Raw genomic sequence first — 22,689 nt, 5'->3', positions numbered from 1 at the left:
GAAACCCCGTCTCTACCAAAAAAATACAAAAATCTAGCCGGGCGAGGTGGCGGGCGCCTGTAGTCCCAGCTACTCGGGAGGCTGAGCCAGGAGAATGGCGGGAACCCGGGAGGCGGAGCTTGCAGTGAGCTGAGATCCGGCCACTGCACTCCAGCCCCGGCGATAGAGCGAGACTCCGTCTCAAAAAAAAAATTAGAAATGAGGAAGTGAGTATGCAGCAGGAAAGGAGTTCATAGCAGTAATGTAAACTATTACATTCCTAGTAATTTACCAAATTAAGTAAATAAAGACATTCCTAATAAACTGAGCTAAGTTGTCAAGTCAGAATACTATATTATGGGCCAGGCATGGTGGCTCATGCCTATAGTCCCAGCACTTTGGGAAGCTGAGGCAGGCAGACTGCTTTGAGCTCAGGAGTTTGAGACCAGCCTGGGCAACATAGTGAAACCCCATCTCTACAAAAAATACAAAAACGAGCTGGGCATGGTGGTGCATGCCTGTATTCCTAGCTACGTGGGAGGCTGAGGTGAGAGAATCGCTTGAGTCAGGAGGCGGAGGTTGCAGTGAGCCAAGATTGCACCATGGCACTCCAGCCTGGGTGACAAAGCAAGACCCTGTTTCCAAAAAAAAAAAAAAAAAAAGAGAGAGAGAGAGAGAATACTATATTATCATCTGGTGTAAGGGAAAAGGGAAAGAATACTGAATGATGAGAATCAATAATGCCTATAACCAGTAACAAACAAAAAGTATTTGTGACCTCACAGAGGACTGCTTAGAAAATTATAATCTCCAAACTATAGATCAGAACGTAGATCTGATACAACTTAACAGGCATATAAAATAGCATTAGGATATAAGGAGAGTAAGATTTCAGAGTTAACTGTGAGACTGTCAAGTTCCAAAGATGGTCAGGTACCTCTGGATGCTACATGACTGAGTTGCAGTCTAGTTTTAGAGCTTGATTCAGGATACACTTATAGTAGCTGGACTGTGTTAGGCTAAAGCAATTTTGTATTATAAGTAGGGAAAGAGATACATTTGCACATAGTAATCAATAGGGGGAAATGTCCTAGACCTGCCAAATAGCAACTACTATCCCTGCGGTCTCAGGAAACTTAACAACCCACAGGGAATCAGATTCTCAATGTAATGACAACTTGGCAACATGGAGAGTAGCAAGAGCTAAAGCTGATAGTCTGTAGAGAGAAAGATAGTGTAGAAGGAAGGTCACACCTATAGTAGTTGCAAAAGCTCAAGTTATGAATGAGAAACAAAATCTAAGTATTCAGTAACCAGGAGGTTAGAGAAAGACAGAGAACGAGGAAACCAATCTGTAGTAGGACCAAGATGATGTGCACAAGGAGAGAAGAGCTTAATCACATTAATGATACCACACTAGTCGAATTCCATAAACTTCTTTAAAATGATCCAAATGACCCCATTTCTTGCAATGAAATCTGGATTGCAAGGAAGAGACCCTCCAAAGGAATGCAGCTATTTGGAATCGGTTATACTGAAGCAACAGGGTAGACAGCCAAGCAAAGTACACGATAGTGGTGACATGCAAAGCATCTAATTTAGCTACCGCCTGTGCTCTCAGAAACTTAAAATTGTGAAATATGGAAACAGGTAATCAGTAGCAAAGACCAGAGGTGAAAAAGGATTCTAAGGGAAAATCAGAGGCATAAATATGAGGAAGCCCACTATGACTAAGCAGAAACTAGGTGAGCAGAAGTTGTAAGAGTACAGTATCATAAAGCAAGTATTGGCAAACTACAGCCAACAAACCAAATCCAGCCCACTACCTTTTTCTGTAACTAGTTTTGTTGGAACACAGCCATACTCATTCATTTATGTATTGTCTTTGACTGTTTTCATGCTACAAGAGCAGAAACCATATGACCCAGAAAACCTAAAATATTTACCACTGGGCCTTTTACAGAAAAAGTTTGCTAACTCCCCTCATAGAAGATAGCATAAGCCAATGGCAGGAAAACTGAAACAGGCTGAGAGAATATTTAAGTCATGTTAAAAACAGAGCACTGGAGAAAAGATTTTGAAAGTCCTACTGTTGAGAGCTCCACAAGTACCCTTACTATAAGCCCCCAAACCCTGAACGTGCTGAACATTTAGAAAAATTAGTTACATACCACACACCAAAGAGGTTCCCAATGGGAAAGATTTGTATTAAAAAAAAACAATAAAAAGTATAAAGGAATTATGAACTATAAAAAATATATTTATCTTCCTATTATAAAATGCAAGTGGAGAATAAACCATAAAGAAAAAGATATTTGAGATACATACAAATTAATAATTTATAGGCCAAACTGGGGGAAATATCTGCAACATACGATAGACTAAAACTAAGTGTGAAAAACAAACTCAAAAATAAAGATCCAAGATTTTTATCTGTTCTCTCTTGTTAGGAATTAAAGAAATACAAATTAAAATATCAGAGGCCATTTTTCACCTTTACAACTGGCAAATTCTTCTGAAACCTTAATATAGTGTACTGGTGAAAAAGTAAAAAAAAAAAAAAAAAAAAAAAAAAGGCATTCTTATACACTACTAGAAGGACTATATATTTTATCCAACCTCAGAAAATAAACACACATATGTACAAAAATTTATCTACAGAGATAGTCACTGTACCACTATTTATACACAATTAAAAGAGCAGTAATTAAAACAAGATTCCAAATATCGGATACAAGTTAAATTTTTACATTCATGCAGTGGTGTATTATGTGCCAATTTTTAAAAGATGTTATTCAAGTATATTTAATGGCATGGGATATATTTGAGATTGGTTCAGTTTAAAACAGTAGGCAACAAAAGATTTCATTAATGATCCTAACATCAACAATTGAAAAAGACTGTGATCCCCCGCAAAACAACTCACTTTTGAACATAGAAAAAGGCTGGGCATGGTAGCTCACCCTGTAATCCCAACACTTTGGAAGGCTAAGGTGGGCAAACAGCTTGAGCCCAGGAGTTTAAGACCAGCCTACGCAACATGGAGAAACCCCATCTCTACGAAAAACACAAACATTATCTGGGGATGGTGGTGCACACCTATAGTCCCAGCTATTCAGGAGGATGAGAGGTAGGAGGATGCCTTGAGCCAGGGAGGTCAAGGCTGCAGTGAGCCATGATAGCACCACCACACTCCAGCCTGGACAACAGAGTGAGGCTCTGTCTCAAAAAAAAAAAAAAAAAAAAAAAAGGAAAAAAATAATAAATAGAAAATAAAAATTGAAATATCAAATTTAGCAAACATAATTCAAAATTCTTGAAAAGTATGAATCTGGCTGCTGGGCATGGTGGCTTATGCCTGTAATCCCAACACTTTGGGAGGCTGAGGTGGGCAGATCACGACGTCAGGAGTTCAAGACCAGCCTGGTCAGCATGGTAAAACCCCATCTCTACTAAAAAAAATATCAAAAATTGGCTGGGCATGGTGGTGCACACCTGTAATCCCAGTCACTCAGGAGGCTGAGGCAGGAGAATTGCTTGAACCCAGGAGGCAGAGGCTGCAGCAGGCTGAGATCGCACCACTACACTCCAGCCTGGGCGACAGAGCTAGACTCCGTCTCAAAAAAATAAAAATAAAAAAAGAAAAGTATGAATCTTCTTCCAGAAATGCAAAGTTGGTTCACTATTAGGAAAGCTATTAAATATAACAAATACAACAAACAGTCAAAGAAGAATATTTACTTTCATATTCAACAATTGCTTACCTGAGATACCTGTTCCTTTGTCCAAATCACCTTTTGAGATATCAGTGGAAGAATTAATACTTCATAATCCTGAAAGCCAAATTTAGGGTTTGAAATAGCACAGCCCACTATTTTGCCTGTTAAGATAACGATTATATCCAAAGTAACCTCTGTATTAGATTCACTTATGAGGTAAGTAGGGTAGAAAACACGTTGGTGAAAAAGGTAAGCACACCAGAGCTGGTAATGTAAAGTTAAGAACAAATAACACAATATAAAGACAACATCACTTCTAAGCCATACAAAGAAAGACCCATGACGAGGAAGAGATTCCCCTAAGGAATGGTAATAACATGGCCCATGAAGAATATTCATGGAATTTGTATGAATATTCTGCAAATCATGCACGTAAGACACAGATCACAAGAGACTTTTCAGTGCTGACTCAAATACAACTGTATTATTTTTATTATATACACTGTAAATCAAATAACTCTGAACGGTTGTTTTATTGTATACATCTTTCTGTTTGAAAGTCTTTGTGTATGTATACTGTAGAGCAGGGGTCAGCATGCTATGGCCCCTGGGCCAAATCCAACCTACTACCTGTTTTTGTAAATCAAGTTTTACCAGAACACAATCATGCTCATTTGTATCCATATTGTCTATGGACATTTTCATGCTACAACAGCAGAGTTGAATAGAGAGACTACCTAGCCCTTTACAGAAAAAGTTTGCCAACCTGTGCCATAGAGTGTCCCTTAATGGAACAGCTGGCAAAACCTACACCTAGCAGAATGAATGAAATGTTCATTCATAGTAATTTACCAAATTAATTAAAGACTATTCATAATAAAATGAGCTAATTGCCAAGTCAGAATACTGTATTATGATGTGGTGTAAAGGAAAGAACACTGAGTGATCAGAACCAATGATGAAGCAGTAACAACAAAAAGTATGTATGACCTCCCGCCTCAGCCTCCCAAGTACCTGGGACTACATGGGACTACAGCCATGCACCACCACACCCAGCTAATTTTTATTTTTCGGCAGAGATGAGGTCTCGCTACATTGCCCAGACTGATCTCAAACTCCTGTGCTCAAGCTCAAGCGATCCTCCCACCTCAGCCTCCCAAAGTGTTGAGATTACAGGCACGAGCCACCACATCCGACCTCCATCTCTACTCTTTTGAGTCTATGTGACTTTATTCACTGTATGAGTCAGGCAGCTAGTCTGAATGGAAGGAAAAGAATTATTATTTCGCAGGAAAGAACAAATATGGTTACCCTTATATACAAAGGGTCAGAGCATAGAAGTATTGAGAGCAGATGAAAAAACAAAGACATTTCAGAGCACAAAAGATAATAGACCAAATGACAGGTCATTGCTGTACATACTTACTTAGCTGTGAGCGCCAGAGTAGAGTGAATCAAAGGAAAGTAAAGAAGGGGTACCCATTCAATACTGCTTCTTGGGTGTAGCTAGTTTTAATGGTGCTAATGTACACAGTGAAAGCTAATAAACTTGGTTCTGAAATCAGAAATTTCTCTAAAGAAAATAATGAAAGAAGTACACTAAAATTAATATTTAAAATGAATATTTAGATAATAATAAATTTTAAAACCTGTAGGCCGGGCACAGTGGCTCACACCCGTAATCCCACCACTTTAGGTGGCCGAGGTGGGCGAATCACGAGGTCAGGAGTTCGAGAGTAGCCTGGCGAACATGGTGAAACCCCATCTCTACTAAAAATACAAAAAATTAGCTGAGTGTAATGGCGAGCGCCTGTAGTCCCAGCTACTCAAGAGGCTGAGGCAGAATTGCTTGAACTCAGGAGGCAGAGGTTGCAGTGAGCCGGGATCGTGCCACTGCACTCCAGCTCAGGCAACAGAGTGACACTCCATCTCAAAAAAAAAAAAAACAAGAAAAACAAAAAAAAATGTTTGTGTAAAGAGAAAAATGGCTGAATAAAATAAGACTAACAATAGCACATGACTGCATTCTGGGATTATGAGTAATTTCTATTTTCCTCTTAATACTACTTTTTGGTGGTTTCCAATTTTTAAACTTTTTTTGGTTGTTGTTGATTTTGAGACAGAGTTTCCCTCTGTCACCCAGGCTGGAGTGCAATGGCACGATCTCAGCTCAATGTAACCTCCACCACCTGGGCTCAAGTGATTCTCCTGCTTCAGCCTCCCGAGTAGCTGCAATTACAGGCATGAGCCACCCTGTCCCACTAATTTTTGTATTTTTAGTAGAGACGGGGTTTCATCATGTTGGCCAGTCTGCTCTCAAAGTCCTGACCTCCTGCCTCGCCTCCCAAAGTGCTGGGATTACAGGCATGAGCCACCACGCCTGGCCAACAATAAACTCTTTACATGCATAAACATAATAAATACGTTAAAAAAGAAGAGAAACCTACTGTGTGTACCCCATGCCCTAGATAAATGCCATACAGCTACAACAAAAAGACTTTAAGTTGGGGATAACCGAGCTGCCTGGGCTATCAAAAGATTTTAAGTTGGGGAGTGTAATGCAGTCTTGAAGGCTAGCCTACCAAAGAAAAGAGAAACGGAATTAGAAACAGGACATGCCTATGACAAAGAGAAAGAGGGACAAAGTGATCATGGAAGAACAGAAAGAAGAGTAAAAGGAGGGTTCAGATAAAAAGTCTTGCTTATTCAACAGGATTAAGAAAGGAGACCAGAGCTGGGCATGGTGGCTTATACCTGTAATCCCAGGACTTTGGGAGGCAAAGGCAGGTGGATTGCTTGAGTCCAGAAGTTTGCGACCAGCCTGGGCAACATGGGAAAACCCCGTCTCTACAAAAAATACGAAAAATTAGCTGGGCATGGTGGCGCATGCTTGTAGTCCCAACTACTCGGGAAGCTGAAGTGAGAGGATCACCTGAGCACAGGAAGTTGAGGCTGCAATGAGCAGTGACTGTATCACTGCACTCCAGCCTGAGTCACTGTCTCACAAAAAAAAAAAAAAAAAAAAAAAGAGAGAGACCAAAAATTGCTCCATAAAATGGAATGCTTTCTAGGGACTATATGAGGCACTTGGCTTTGGCCTTCCTCATCTTGGTGAATGTCTCTTTCCAGTTAGCAAGACTTCCAGTGCCTAGTTTAGGAATGCTTTGCCATGGATCAGGAGAGAAATGAAAACCCCATCATCCTTGGCCTGTCCCGAGAAGAAAACTGACCTTTGTACTCAGAATGGAGGCTCTGGGAGCTTAGGGTGGGGCTGACACACTATGCATAACCATTTTCACTTGTGAACCATTTCAATGCTACACATAGCCCCATAAGAGGCAAGCCTGTTAAAGGGGAGTGCAATCAAGAAGGCCTTCTACTCTTTGAAATTCTCCAAGTGCCATACATTTGGCTGTCTTAAAACAATGAGCCCTTTTATGACTCATTTCTCTGTGGGAGGCCACTGTGTCTGCCATATTATAAGACCGTGCTACAGAAACAATAGGCATGGTGGTGCATCCTGTAGTCCTAGCTACTTGGGAGGCTGAGGAGGGAGGATTATTTGAGTCTGGGAGGTTGAGGCTGCAGTGAGCTCTGATCGCACCATTGCATTCCAGCCTGGGAGATAGAGCGAGACCCTGTTTCAAAAACAAGAAACAAAAAAAGACAAAAAAACCCAACTCCTCCTTCTCAACAATTTCTCCTTATCTGAGGCCAGTCACATACCCACTTTCTAAGAACTTTCTTGCTGTCTTAATCTTTTCAAGGCAGGTGACAGCTTTATATAGTAAATAGGTCTTCACACTCAAAGAGACTAGGTCAGGAGCCACCTTTTTTTTTTGTTTCTTTTAATAGCTAGTGACTTTGAGATGATGGGGTTTCTGGGAGGGATTGGGAACCTTTAAGAATTCTGTTAACTTTTAGAACTTTAATACCTGATGGGATCAGATAAATAAATAGTTGTAGGTAGAAGAATTCCCAGAGTAGGTATATTAGTGTCAGGTACAGGATAAACTATGATGCCCTTCCAGTAACAGGACATCTGGATGTTTCTTTTTCTTTTTTTTTTTTTTTGAGACGGAGTCTTGCTCTGTCACCAGGCTGGAGTACAGTGGTGCAATCTCAGCTCACTGCAACCTCCGTCTCCCAGGTTCACATGATTGTCCTGCCTCAGCCTCCCATAGCTGGGACTACAGGTGCCTGCTACCACGCCCGGCTAATTTTTGTAGTTTTAGTACAGACGGGGTTTCACCATGTTGGCCAGGATGGCCTTGATCTCTTGACCTCGTGATCCACCCACCTCAGCCTCCCCAAATGCTGGGATTACAGGCGTGAACACCACCATGCTCAGCTACTTTTTAATTTTTTTGTAGAGACAGGGTCTTGCTATGTTACCCAGGCTGGTCTCAAACTCCTGGGCTCACGCAATCCTCCCACCTCGGCCTCCCAAAGTGCTGGGATAATGTAGGAGCCACCACACCTGCCCAGAGAAGAAGGGCTTTAAGCCAGAAGAGTATTACCAATTCACTTCTAAGTTGTTAAGTGGGATTATAGAAGGGATGATCATTGATATGTACATCAACCATGATACGCCAGGGCAGAGTGAAGAAGGGTATGTAGGGATAGGTGAGCAGAACTGGATTCTGATTCCCGGTTCCAGTGAGCATTTCACTTTGTACCCATCAACTAAGTCTTTCCTAAAGAATTCAAGGACTTTTTTCCCCAGTTCAGGTATTACACTTTGCTATTCTATGCTTATTACTAAAGGCCAAATTACAAGATTTAAAAAGGGGAAAAAAAAAAAAAAACTTCAAGACCACTTAAATAGAAAACGCAAGGGGTGGGCATGAGGGCTCACGCCTATAATCCTAACACTTTGGCAGGCGGAAGTGGGAGAATTGCTTGAGCCCAGGAGTTCAAGACCAGGCCTGGGCAACATAGTGAGTGAGATGCTATCTCTTCTAAAAAAAATTAAAAAAAAAAAGATAGAGGGGCCGGGCGCGGTGGCTCAAGCCTGTAATCCCAGCACTTTGGGAGGCTGAGACGGGTGGATCACGAGGTCAGGAGATCGAGACCATCCTGGCTAACACGGTGAAACCCCGTCTCTACTAAAAATACAAAAAACTAGCCGGGCGAGGTGGCGGGCGCCTGTAGTCCCAGCTATTCGGGAGGCTGAGGCAGGAGAATGGCGTAAACCCGGGAGGCAGAGCTTGCAGTGAGCTGAGATCAGGCCACTGCACTCCAGCCCGGGCGACAGAGCGAGACTCTGTCTCAAAAAAAAAAAAAAAAAAAGATAGAGAAAGAAAAGAAAATGCAAACATGAATTATGTTCTTAAGTCCCAGTTCTGCCACTGATTACAATGTAACCTAAAGTTACTTAAACTTTCCAAGACTCATCTTTGAGATGGAGGTAGTAATAACACAAAACTCTTCCAGTTTTCTGTAAAAATTCAATAAGACAGGGAACATAAAGCACACAGTAGGTGTTCAATGAATGGCATCAAATTATTAAAAAGCTAAATGTCATGTATTTCCTCAATAGAGAACTACAGAAAATTAATCTTCTAAGGGGGCTTATTCCCCAGAAAGGTCAAGACATCTGCAGAAATATGCAAAAAAGCCAGAGAGGGTAAGTATACTAAAATAAGGACAAAGTCTTAATTAGAAAACATAAGTTGTAACTTTTTGGATACTCATGAATGGCTCAAGTTTAAAAGTCACCCCTGAAAAGAAGGACAAAATGGGGGAACCATACATATAGGAGAAATGAGTTGACTACGATGAGGCATATAAAACATAGTTCCTTCTGTATATGTAGCCCAATTTGTGAATGTGCTTTCTAGGTGAGCTTAATTTGAGTGGGAAGAAATTCAGAGGCAAGATGATTACTATGAGATTCCATATGTTCTAGGATCAACTGTAAATGCAAATCCCATTGAAAGGAAAATGGGGAGAGGAGGATTTGTAGACATAGTACATTTATTTAACCTATGCCAGGAATTGGCAAACTTTCTGTGAAGGGCCAGACAGTAATATTTCAAACTCCATGGTCCATATGGTTTCTCTCCCAACTACTCATCTCTGCTGTAGCATGAAAGCTGCCATCGACAATAATGAACGAACACAACTGTGTTTCAACAAAATATTTACAAAAGTAAGAGCCTATGTCACCCATATTTCAGTTCTTCTGATCTTCTGCAGGAGTGATCACAGACTGGATAAGCATATAATCTACATGAATTGTTTTAAGAAGGATATATTATAGAATAAGTTGCAGGCTTTGAAAGTGCTGGCCTGTCACTTATGCTCTGGAAATGGCAGTTCTGAGAGCCTCCCTGACAAGAATCAGGGCAAAGTAAGCCTCTCTTCCCCTACTTACCTTAATCACTATGTTACCTTAATCACTGACAGGACCCTCCTTCTTTTGCTGCATGGTCATTCACATGGAGGATCTGGTGGACTCTAAAATACTTTCCAAATATCCTTCACAATCCAGCCTAGTGAGAAGTAACAAAAAGAAAAAAGACTGTTTGCATCATCTATGACCTTCCTAACACTCAGCTTGGTCAGCCTCCATCGCATTGAGCAACTGTGGCAGGTATTAAAAGGTAGAATGCGAAGAAGGGAGAAAAATACAAGATGTTGCGTAGTTTAACCTAATCATTTTTAAGTGCAATTTTTTACATCATAATGGGAAAAAACAATTGATATAACACTTATGATACAGTATACATTTACTGGTTACTTATCCCTTTGTCTAACTTCACAAGAATGAAAGTTCCATGGCAAGAATTTGTTAACATCTGCAACAGTCTCTGGCATTTAGTAACTACTTAATAAAGCTAGAAAGTTAGAAAGGGCGAGATCATGACCTATGTCCCTTCTCTTTTCTACCACCAACTGGGGAACCCCCAAGCCACTGGCAACTTACCAAGGCTTCCCAACTGCCTCACAAGGACATCCATGGCAACCGTAATTCATCCTCTTCCTCTGATGAACTTGCTGGGCAGGAAGCATCAGTATGATAACAGGCAGATCTTAATGTTGCTCTTGACCAATGAGATGTTTTCTGGCCATCCAGGAATCTGCATGTTTAACAAGCACCCCAGGTGATTTTATGCATAATAAAACTTCACACCATGGAAATTTCCAACATCAGAGGAGTAAAATCTCAGGAGTCATTACAGAAATCTTTTAGTGTGAAATGAGTCCAAGGTGTGTGGATCACTTGAGCCCAGGAGTTCAAGACCAGCCTGGGCAACATAGTGAGACCCCCACCTCTATTTAAAAAAAAAAAAAGAAAAGAAAAAAAATCTTTTACTGTGAAATAAAAACATTTCTGTCTCACATGGCTTCCCTGGATTTGATAGAACCTAGATGAAGCACTGAGTAGAAGACACAGTACTGACTTGGACTCAAATCCATTTTCTATGCCAACCAGCTATAATCTTGGGCAATTTGTGCCATCTACTGTGGCCTCATATAATCTTGGGCAATTTCTAATTCTCCCATCTGTAAAAATGGGACAATAGGGAAAAAAGAGGTTAGATTATTTATTCTGTAGTACAGCCTGAATATTTTAAGACTTTTTTTCATATCATAATGTGAAAATATACAGTAATTGCTTAGTGCCTATTAAGCACCCTTACCCTACCCCATCCCACTAACTGAGCAAGCCCACCAAAGCCACTGGCCACTTACCAAGACTTCACAATGGTTTGATAACTAGGTGCAGGATGCTGATTTGAGCCTCTCTCAATTCTCTAATAACCTCACTGGAGGTTAACCAGGCAGGGCTCAATATACTTCTTCACCAGTGGCATAGTTTCTGATTGCAAGTGGCATCACCTATAGGACAGGGAGAAGAAAGAAACAAACGTAAGATGGAACAGTCAAGGTTTGAGATCTAGCTTTAATTTTATTTTTACCACCTTAGTCAAGTTATCCAGCCAGTCACACCATGGATCTCAGATTTTACTCTTGCAAAGCATTCACACTTAGCATCACAATTATATTATCTGGCAAAGGCAGTTGCAAGGTCTACGATTATTAGTAAGGATTCCTGCCTTTATTTTAAATGAGAGAACCTGGGTACAGAGGTACCAATGACTACACCAAAGTGTTAGTACCCAGATGTGAACTCTAATGCTTATCTTCGCAGTTTCCTTCAAGTTCTTCCCCTCTTTAGACTTCAATATCGCTGTGAATTAGGGGGTAAACTTGACCCCTTAGTGGCCCTTCTGTGTCTGGCAGTTAATGAACCTACATTCTTTAGTCCTGACCAAAACAGCCTGCAAAAGGTGAATGAAACCTTCATCTAGTCATCAGATGGCATCTGGTTTTCACACTGATAGGAAAAGGTTACAAAACTCTGGGCTCTTGGACCAAGACCCTATCATTTACAATCTCAACTCCCACCACCACTCACCTTACCTTAAGTGAAAAGGAATTGAACATTATCTGCTCCCTCACCCAGCTGTCTGGGCTATCAATAGGACCACAAAAAGCTAGGCTGACCAGCGGCTACGCCCCTACCTTCAAGAATCAACCACTGGAGTAACAGGCTCTGAGTCATGAGACACAAGCCAAAGACCATCAAGGAGTCCTTTCATTCTTTCTTTTTTTGAAACAGAGTCTTGCTCTGTCGCCCAGGCTACAGTGCAGTGGTGTGATCCCGGTCACTGCAACCTCTGCCTCCTGGGTTCAAGCACTGCAACCTCAGCCTCCCAGGTTCAAGTGATTCTCCCGCCTCTCTCCTGCCGAGTAGCTGGGATTACAGGCGCCCGCCACCGCACCTGGCTAATTTTTGTGTTTTTAGTAGATGGGGTTTTACCATCTTGGCCAGGCCGGTCTCAAACTCCTGACCTCAGGTGATCCACCCAACCTCAGCTTCCCAAAGTGCTGGGATTACAGGCGTGAGCCACCCTGCCTGGCCAAGGGGTCCTTTCTAAGGAACAGCCTATTGCCTGTAAGTTTCTCAGTCCCTAGCTGCTTAGCGTGAAAAATAACCCAGAAATCTGGCAATTCAGCAATGGCCCAAAGCCCAGGTTACTGTTATCATTATATGCTGGCAGCACAAGTCAATACTGCTAAGTTTCCCATTACTCAGTGAGATGCCGGCAACCCTCAACTCAAACCCCTGGAAGACCCAAGGAGCAGTTACCCAGGACTCATTTTTAACTGTTTTACCTACCACCAGCCAGAAAGAATCTGTCCTCTAATCTACTAGTGACCATGAGAACCAGGCAGAAAGTTCTCCCACCATAGATAGGGAAGACTGGTGCTGCCTAGCTGAGAGGAGAGGGGGAAGCAGGAGCCTTGATAGGCTTGAGCCATCTCTTTATTGGAGCAACTAAGGCCACCATTTACTAGGGCAAGACTTGCATATTCATAAGCAGCTGCTGCCACTAGCAATTATTGTAGCTTTAAAACCCAGAGGGACAAGGGTAGAAAAGGAATGTGTAGAGGGCCTAATTGGGAAATAAATGGTAGGTGTAAACACTGATCCAGAAAATGCCTGCACTAAGGAGCCAGGAATCGAGGGGTAGGTGGTAGTTAGTGCCTTCCTCTGAAGACAGTGATCTTATTTCCACCATTCCCTTCCCGCACCCCACCCAGCTCTTTTCCGAACTAAATTTCTCCAGTTTCCAGAACCCCTCACCACCCCCACTATTCCACTCTGTTCAGGTCAACAGTTTCGAAATGGAAATAGTTTCAATGTGTCTCTAACTTTGATAGTCATAGATGAACACTGCAAAAAAAAAAAAAAAAAATCCAGAACTACATTAGGCAAAGAATGTAAAAATCAGCCACAGGCCGGGCGCGGTGGCTCACGCCTGTAATCCCAGCAAGTGAGACCATCCTGGCCAACATGGTGAAACCCCGTCTCTACTAAAAATACAAAAATTAGCTGGATGTGGTGGCGCATGCCTGTAATCCCACTCGGGAGGCTGAGGCAAGAGAATCGCTTGAACCAGGGAGTCAGAGGTTGCAGTGAGCCACAATCATGCCACTGCACTCCAGCCTGGCAAAAGAGCGAGACTCCATCTCAAAAAAAAAAAAAAATCAGCCAGAATCCCAGAAAAGTTTAACACTTGGGGTACATTCTTCCAACAACTTTCATGTACATGCACAAACATGAATTCTTATTTTACAATGATTAGATGAAACTATACTGTTTCTCTTTAGCCCTTTTTCAATTAATATGCTCTATACATCTTTCCAAGTCAAATATTTATCTTCAAGACTATTTTTATGTTTAATGGCTATGTTGTGCCATTACATGAATACACCAAAATGTATTTAACCAAGTTCCTATTCATGACTAGGTAAGTTTTTCCATTATTTACTGTGTAAGAGATGTGCAAACATCAGTAACACACGGTCTCTACCCTTGAGTTTAAATCAAAGGAGATAGACACAAACAGGTAACACTGACCATTATCATGTCCATGGATAAAGATAAACAAAATTTCATGGTGCTTCCTAACTGAAACTGCAGCTGTTGCTAACAGAAAAGGCTCAAAGAATACTATTAGACAGTAGCCCAAATTAAAAATCCATTTACTAGAATTCCAAGGAGTTATTCTAATGCTAAATATTGCCTCATTGGCATTTCAATATGACATTGTTGTTTCTCCTTTAGCAAGCCTTGAAGGAAAGAACCAAGCAGAAGCTGCTCAGAAAACCACCTACCCTAAAGGCAGAGAAGTGAGTAAGGTGCAAGGCAGTATATGACACTGGACCTGGACTTCCATCTTTCCTTCCCCCTACTATTTCCAGTAAACAACAGTGAGCTATAGCCATTTTCTTTCAGAAACAACGTGGATTCTCTCCCTGAAACTCTCATTCCTGCACAGATCTGCTTACACATAGTTGTGCTGTGCTGGTATTCATGCCAACTTAGAAGATACAAATAAGAATGAAAACAAACTTTTTCAGCACCATGATGGGTCAGATACAGATGACATTAACACGGACGACAGATGGATTTTTAAAACCTATTCAACAAAGATGAGTTAATGTGATAACGCAAACAGTCCTGAATCTTATAGTAACATTTCAGTCACAGGCGCATATACAATGGTGGTCCCATAAGATAATAACACCATGTTTTTACTGTACCTTTTCTATGTTAGATATGTTTGGATATACAAATACTTACCATTGTGTTCCAAATGCCTACAGTATTCAATACAGCAACATGCTGTACAGGTTTGTAGCCTAGGAGGAATAGGCTATACCATATAGCCTAGGTGTGTAGTAAGCTATACCATCTAGGTTTGTATAAGTACACTCCCCTATGATGTTCACAAAACAACAAAATCACTTAATGATCCATTACTCAGAACACATCCTGTCTTTAAGCAACACATGACTGTACAGTGAAATGTTAATTATAAAATCTAGGTGTTGGGTACATGGCTTTTCACCATACAATTCTTTCAACTTTTCTGTATGTATGTTTGACAGCTTTCACATAAAATTTTGGGAAAAATCCAGCAAGCAGCTTTAAAAATATGGCTGTAAGACTTTTCCTTCTATTTTATTTTATTCCTAGGATGATCCTATCCAACAAGATGAGCCTATTCAATGTTTCCTCCATTTTGTTTTAAATTTAGCTTTCTCAAATATGACTTTGAGCTCTCCGACTTTTTAATGAAGTGAAATGAATCAAAATATATTCATAGGCAGGTTACCAAGATAGTATGTAAAGTTGGGGAGGCACAAGGGGAGGGGCTCTAAGCTCTTGGAAGTCTAGGCTCACTACCTGTATACGTCTAAATAAATGAATATTTCAGACACCCCACTTCTTCATTTAAAAATTAGTGTTAGGACCCTCTAAACATTTGCCTCAGCTTACCTTTCTGCCTTATCCCACATTAAGTCCTTATTTCCCATATTCTCATTGCAAAGAACTGTGTAGGAAGGAGGGGAGCAAGGGCGAAGGCACCAAAGTATGCTATGTCCATGTGCTTCAAGTTTGAATACAATAAAAGGTATTTCTAGAGTACAGGTTCAAAGCTTGATGTTGAAGGACAGGGTATAACTGACTGACTGCAGGACCCTGGGGGAGGTCTTATAATTTCCTACTTTAAAACATGTCTTAGCTGGTTTATCTGTAAAAGAGGAAAAAGACTTGTCATAAGCAATGACAAATGAAGTAAATAAATATGAATTCTGGTCTGGTGAATGGAGTGAGGAATGAAACCATCACTGTCGAGTGATGATCCAGAGCAGGCACGGCAATCTTTTTCTACAAAGGCTTTGTGGGCCACAATGTCTCCAATATATTTAATGGCAAAAACAGCAACTACTTTTGCACCACCCTAATAGCTACTTAACTGTGCCACTGGGACGCAAAAGCCGCCCCAGGTAAAACATCAGTGAATGAACGTGGCTGTGTTCCAATATAGAACTGTATTTGCAAAAACAGGTAGCCCATTGGCAATAAAGTTTGGCCACCCTTGGTTTAGAATATGGAGTCTGGTTGGGTGCAGTGGCTCACACCTGTAATCCCAGCATTCTGGGAGGCTGAGGGATGTAGATCGCTTGAGTCCAGGAGTTCGAGAACAGCCTGGGCACCATAACGAGACCCCCGTCTCTATGAAAAATACAAACATTAGCCAGGGGTGGTGGCGCACACCTGTAGTCCTAACTCAGAACGCTGAGGTGGAAGGATCACCTGAACCTAGGAGTTCGAGGCTGCAGTGACCCGTGATCGCGCCATTGCACTCCAGCCTGAGCAACAGAGTGAGAACCTGTCTCTTAGAAAGAAAGAAAGAAAGAAAGAAAGAAAGAAAGAAAGAAAGAAAGAGAGAGAGAGAGAAAAGAAAATGCAAAGTCCTATCTAAGAATACTATTTGGACTATTTGGATGATTACCTGGGCCCTGAGGATGAGGCCCCAATCTAACAGTCATCACTCAAGTCCCACCAAGAAAGCAAGTGTCAGCAATAGCAACAGTTGCAACATCTGTAAATATCAAGGACTGAAATCCAAACACAAAAATGGCATTGTCTCATGAGAAACTCTTAGGAAGATATATACAGAAATATCAAGTTTCTGACCACATGCTTTTTGAAGAAACAGTTGACAGTCCAGAGCCTGTGGAGCTCACTTTAGCAGGCACACAATAAATGTTTGCTGATGAGTCATTCGTTTATTCATCTAATAAACATTTACTGAGACCTACTAATGTGCCAGGCTGGGCTCTGGAGATGAAGACACCTTCCTTGCCCTCAAGGAGCTCACAGTCTAACTAATAACAGGAAGAGAGACAGGCATATACACAGACAATTACAATACAATCTGGTAAGTGCTGTAACACTTATCAGGTTGTATTATAATGGCCGATGTAAAATTTCTTCCCAGGGGGTGCTGCTCCAGGCTGCTGCTGGCTGTAACATCAAGACAGGGGAGGAACAAATTATAGAAATCAAAGGTTAAATGCTTTTCGGTTATTTCAAATATTCAGGTTTTCCCTAACTCCTAGCCATAGATGGAATTGGGAACTAGACACTGGCATGATGTAAAATGGGACTTCTGTGCACAGACTTCCAATAAAGGAACTTCTCAACCCCCTCTTCTAAAACATGAGTTTTTTTTTCCCTTTTTGTTTATATACTCCTCTTAACCTCCCCACCCTACTACCCACATGAGCCTGGTTTAATATCTACAGCTAGCAAAATGCTGAAAAATGGGAGCTTACAACTAACTGGATTAACCCAGTGTAACTAGATAGCAAAAAGCAATCAGTAACAGCTCATTTGGCACTTCTAAATCCAATAATCCTCATCCTTCACTGAAAAAAAAAAGTTAGAATGTTATTAAATACAAAATAGATAATATACAGATCAGAGTAGGAATGTCAGAATAGTTTATTCAATAAACATAATTAAACAGATTCTCTAAACTAGAAATAACATTCAGTTTCAGGAAACCAGAATTAGACCCCTCCAAGACCTTTGAGAATATCTAATTCACCTATGTATTATAAACAAGAAAAATGAAATAGAGAGGTAACACACTCTGCCCACTCCCTTTTCAAAATCGTGTGAGTGATAGTAACAGACTCCTTGAGGTAAGATTACCACTGTAATAGTTATTTGGTTCAGACAGTTTTACACAAAGATAGGATGGCATTTTTCTGTGTCTCATACCTTTCTTAATAATACCTAGGTTTTTAATGGCTTTTTTGTCTCTGACCAGCAAATAGGGCTGAAAACATCAGCAAGTTGTTGACAGTTATACTGAGATCACTGTTTTGGGACCCAGTGTCTCTATGAGGCTGTTATTTAATAAGCTTAACATATTATTTTCCCCTAAAGTTATTACACTGCTCTTGCCTATACACTGTTCCTTTCTGCCAGTTAGCCCACTCCTGGTGCCTTCTCACACGCTAGTGTGTTCCTATTAGCATTTCACATCCCCAAAGCATTTAACAGTATGTATAAATGTGGACATTTCACTACCTGCCTATATCCTCCCTCAGGCCACTCAGAAATATTTAAAATAAGACCAGTCCCTGAATGGATGGGGGAGAAGAGACCACTGTTTTGTTTCTTGTCTAAATTAGTTTCTCATTAGGGACAAAATGTTGCCCTGTCTTCTCTCCATGCCCAGAGCCAGGAAGCACCACTGTTGCACAGTACTCAAAAGTGCTTTCCTTTTAGATAAAAAGAAATGAATTTCTGTTTAAAGGTCAGACAAGGCCGGGCAAGGTGGCTCATGCCTGTAATCCCAGCACTTTGGGAGGCCGAGGCAGAAGGATCGCTTGAGCCCAGGAGTTCAAGACCAGCCTGGGCAAGACTTCCACTCTAAAAATAAAAACAAAAATAAGATAAGAGGTCAGACAAATGTTGTCTCAAAATGGCTACCAAGAACCAGACATGTATCCACATAGCAATTATATTTGGAACTCCAAACATTTCTTCAGACTCAATGGCAACAAATATTACTGGGAGCATATCTGCAACAAATGACATTTGCAACTTACAAATAACATTCAGGCACAAATTGAATGATTCACAAAAGGAAATAAGAGCTAGTAATTAAGATCTAAAAGTCCAGCCTCACCAAATAATAAAAGAACTGTATCACAAAACAAAGACATCAGCCAGGTATGGTGGCTCACCCCTGTAATCCCAGCATTTTGGGAAGCCGGGATGGGAGAATCACTTGAGCCCAGGAGTTCAAGACAAGCCTGAGCAACGTGGCAAAACCCCATCTCCACAAAAAAATTTAAAAATTAGCTGGACATGGTGGCACACACCTGTAGTTCCGCTACTCAGGAGGCTGAGGTGAGAGGATCTCTGGAGCCCTGGAAGTCGAGGCTTCAGTGAGCCATGATCACGCCACTGTACTCCAGCCTGAGCAATAGGGGGAGAGCCTGTCTCAAAAAAAACAAAACAAAACAAAAAAACGATGAGATACCATTCATTCATTTACATATGGAGTCAGCAAAAAAAAAAAAGCAAAAACATTTTTTATAAGTACCTAAATGACTGGGTACAAAAACTGACATTAATTTTTTGAAAAGTAACTATGCCAATTCTTTATAATGTTCAAATCTTTTGACAAATAACTAATTCTAGAAGTCTCTTCAATAACAACCCAAAATAGATGAATAATAAAAACCAAATGAAAAGATATTCATTACATAATTTAAAATACTGAAAATCTGTAAAATACTTCCATACAACAGAACATCATGAAACACTGACAATTACAAAGAATGTTTAACATGGACATACACATGTTATAATGTTAAAAACAAAACACATTATAAAATAGTACACATATATTATCAACTGCATAGAAAAATGCAGAGAATGAAGTGAATAAATGTATTAACAATAGTTCTCTCTGGGTGGTGAAATGATGGATGTTTTTTCTCCCATGCTTGATAGTTATCCTCAGGCAAAGTTACAAAATTTACCAAATTTCTAGACTGAGGGAGCTATTCAAATTTAAACAATAGAAGAAAAATCACAAAATAGAAGACAAATTTGCCAAATAATTTCAAATCTCTACTAACCAAAAATTTAAAGACAAAAATTAAGAGGCAAACAATAACATGGAGTAGGTATTTATAACTTTACAAAAGTCTGAGTAATCTTTATTTACAGAACACACTCAAACATAATAATAAACACTAAACTAAAACTTCAACGCATAAATCAACATAAGATATTAACTATCATTACATGAAAGAAAACTGCTGAGATATATATGGAGGAAGAAAATCCAAACTAATAAGCAAATGAAAAATTAATACTGGTTTTTATCCATTAAAAATTAAAAAACAACAACATTCAGTGCTTGTATGAGTAAAAATTGATACAACCTTTTTGGGAAGAAATTTGGCAATAGACACTGAGAGTTTAAAATGTTCATACCCTTTGATGTACTAACTCCACTTCCACGAATGTATCCTAAGCAAATAATAAAAATGAAACAAATGTATTTTCAGTCTTTTATTACAAGAAAAAAGACAGTAACCTTTCCCTCACTATTGTATATTTGGATCAACATGGCGAAATATTAATAATGGGTTAAAAAAAAAAACATGTACTGCAGCAAATGACTGGTTAGAAGTTTCAAAGCGTTAGAGCAGACAGAAAATCAGGCAAAACAAGAAGGGTGTGTCCAGCCTGCCGCAGTCGGCCATTTTAGACCCTCTGCAGAACAAAAAGCACAGAAGACAAGGGTAGTTAAGGATAGCCACCCCACTAGGCACCAAATCAACAATTCTTTACCTTTTGTCTCCTAGGTAAGTAACCCTGTAGTCTGCACAGTCAGAAACAGAAAACAGGTCTTCTTTCTCAAATGGCTTTGGTTAGTTACAAACAGATTTTGAAATCATGAAAGAAGGCTCCTTTAAATTCGCCTCCTCTTTTTAGGGAATAAAGCATAATGCTTAAGAGCACAGGCTTCTGGAGCCATCCCACCTGGATAAAAACCCTGTCTCAGCCATTCAACTGGCTGTAAAGCCTTGAACAAATTAGTCTCGTGTCCCTCAAATTTCTCATTTGTAAAAACTTAGTAACAGTACTGCTGTTGTTTACTACTCTGCTGTTTCGTAAGATGGTCGAAGAGTACCAAATGAGTTACGGCCTATGTAAAAGCACGCAGACCAGAACCTCAAACGTAGTAAGTGCTATTGACATCTAATCATTATTACAGATACAGAAATAGGCCCAGTGGCCGGGCGTGGTGGCTCAGGCTTGTAATCCCAGCACTTTGGGAGGCCGAGGCGGGCGGATCACTTGAGGCCGGGAGTTCGAGACCAGCCTGACCAACACGGCAAAACCCCGTCTCTACTAAAAATACAAAAATTAGCCGGGCGTGGTGGCGCGCACCTGTAACCCCAGCCAATACTTGGGAGGCTGAGGCATCAGAATCGCTTGAACCCGGGAGGCGGAGGTTGTAGTGAGCTGAGATCGCGCCACCGCACTCCAGCCTAGGCGACGGGGCAAGACTCTGTCTAAAAGTAAATAAATAAGTGAGCGAGAGAGAGAAATAGGCCCAGAGAAGGAAAAGGACCATCATGAAATCATAGCTAGGATTATTGGAAAAAGATGTTTTTTTCACTTTTTAATCCTGTGCCCTTTCTAACTATGTATCTGTATCTAAGTGCTAACTTACTAGTTTTAGCGATTAACAGCAAGTCTTCAGAGAGTCATGACAGTACATCTGCCTTTAAAATAGAAACTCTAATCTTCCCCCTTGACAAAACCGTGCTGAAAGTTCTACAGAAGAAAAAATAAAGGAAAGGGTGAAAGCCCAGGTCACCTTCATACCACCACTGCCATTAACTATCTTTCTATCTTTCTCCACGACAGTATGAGTCCCAGGCAGCCATAGGTCCAAATTCCAGTTTTACAGCAAAGAGTAACAAGCATTTGGAAACACATCCAAATCCTCACGCCTATGTTCTCAGGGGAGAAAATCAAGGGCTTTCGGCCAACATTAACATTAGATTCTCACACTACAACCACAGTGTTTTGCTACTGTGATGGGATGACTGTATTCAGAGCCAAGTACAGAGACCCAAGATCGGAAAGCCAGAGAGAGCCCTCCGAATGCGTACTGCCCAAATGTGGCCTATCTCCAACTGCTCCCTTTTTACGCATTTCCTACGCACCGCCAGCTGCCGCAACCTTTTGCAGAGTCATCATCGCCTCCTCATTTTTGAACCCACTTACCGATAGGCCAGTGAGAGGCTAAGATTCTGGGTTAATTTCTAGTGGATCTGGCCACAGCACAGAACTCCAACTCAGGTTGACTGATCCCTTCACTCAGCTAAAAAGGTAGTTCTCTGGAGGGCCTGCTAGCCCAAGATGGCCAAGCAAAGACAGCTTACCTCCCCCCTCGCCATTTTGCAACCTTAGTTACCCGAACGCTGAGCGCCTGCCCTCCCCGGCACTTCGTCTGAAATACGCATGCGCGCCGCTTCCTCCTTACCGTTCTCCCCAACCTTCAAGATGTTGTCTCAAATACGCATGAGCTCCACCTCTACCTCCCAACTGCTGGTACCAACTCCTAGCAACTTTGCGTTCGTAAATATGCCTGCGAGTCCTTCCCTTCCTGACCTTCCAAACCTCCAACCCCTACGCCATTCACGTCTTGCGCATGCGTGCCTCCCTCTCTCCACCACCCACTGGAGCCCCTCCCCGTAACTCAGGTCTTCTCAAATACTGTTAGCTTGAGCGCCGCCCCTCGGCGCCGCGCCTCCTCATCCAGCCTTTCAAATAACCTGCGCACCTCGCTAGTCCTCTCTCTTCTTGCTCCTATTTGTATACAGTATGCATGCCTGATGCTATGTGGACGTGTTTCTCGCCACTGTTCTGCCCCAGTGCCCAAGGAGAGCCATTACCAGCCTTCCCTAATGCGGGTAGAAGCGATAAACTAGGGAAGTTGAATTGGGGAAAGAAGGCGTTGCAGGTGATCAGAGTGAATCCCAGATCTAGATGGAATGAGTCTCAACT

At 41.1% G+C, this 22,689-nt stretch overlaps 1 long non-coding RNA gene across 4 annotated transcripts in view; it reads right to left on the bottom strand.

Moving 5' to 3' along the window:
• The window catches only part of LOC111536206, an 82,320-nt gene extending 59,952 nt beyond the window's left edge, over positions 1–22,368 (bottom strand). Inside the window, exons 1-5 of one of the 4 annotated variants that reach the window (XR_002729673.1) lie at positions 22,166–22,368; positions 11,400–11,546; positions 10,630–10,783; positions 10,095–10,195; positions 3,744–3,812 (exon numbers count right to left, since the gene is read on the bottom strand). This is a non-coding gene — a long non-coding RNA (uncharacterized LOC111536206). Of the gene's footprint in view, positions 1–3,743; positions 3,813–10,077; positions 10,196–10,629; positions 10,784–11,399; positions 11,547–18,971; positions 19,029–21,906 lie in introns of those variants that run through there. The other 3 variants (XR_002729671.1, XR_002729672.1, XR_002729674.1) reach the window with 3 other exon arrangements.
• Between the last annotated feature and the right edge of the window lie 321 nt (positions 22,369–22,689).

This window comes from Piliocolobus tephrosceles, chromosome 12 (genome assembly GCF_002776525.5).
Source record: "Piliocolobus tephrosceles isolate RC106 chromosome 12, ASM277652v3, whole genome shotgun sequence".
NCBI classification, from domain to species: domain Eukaryota; kingdom Metazoa; phylum Chordata; class Mammalia; order Primates; family Cercopithecidae; genus Piliocolobus; species Piliocolobus tephrosceles.
The sequence above is the reverse complement of the archived record's forward strand: the minus strand, read 5'-3'. Positions and strand labels throughout refer to the sequence as shown.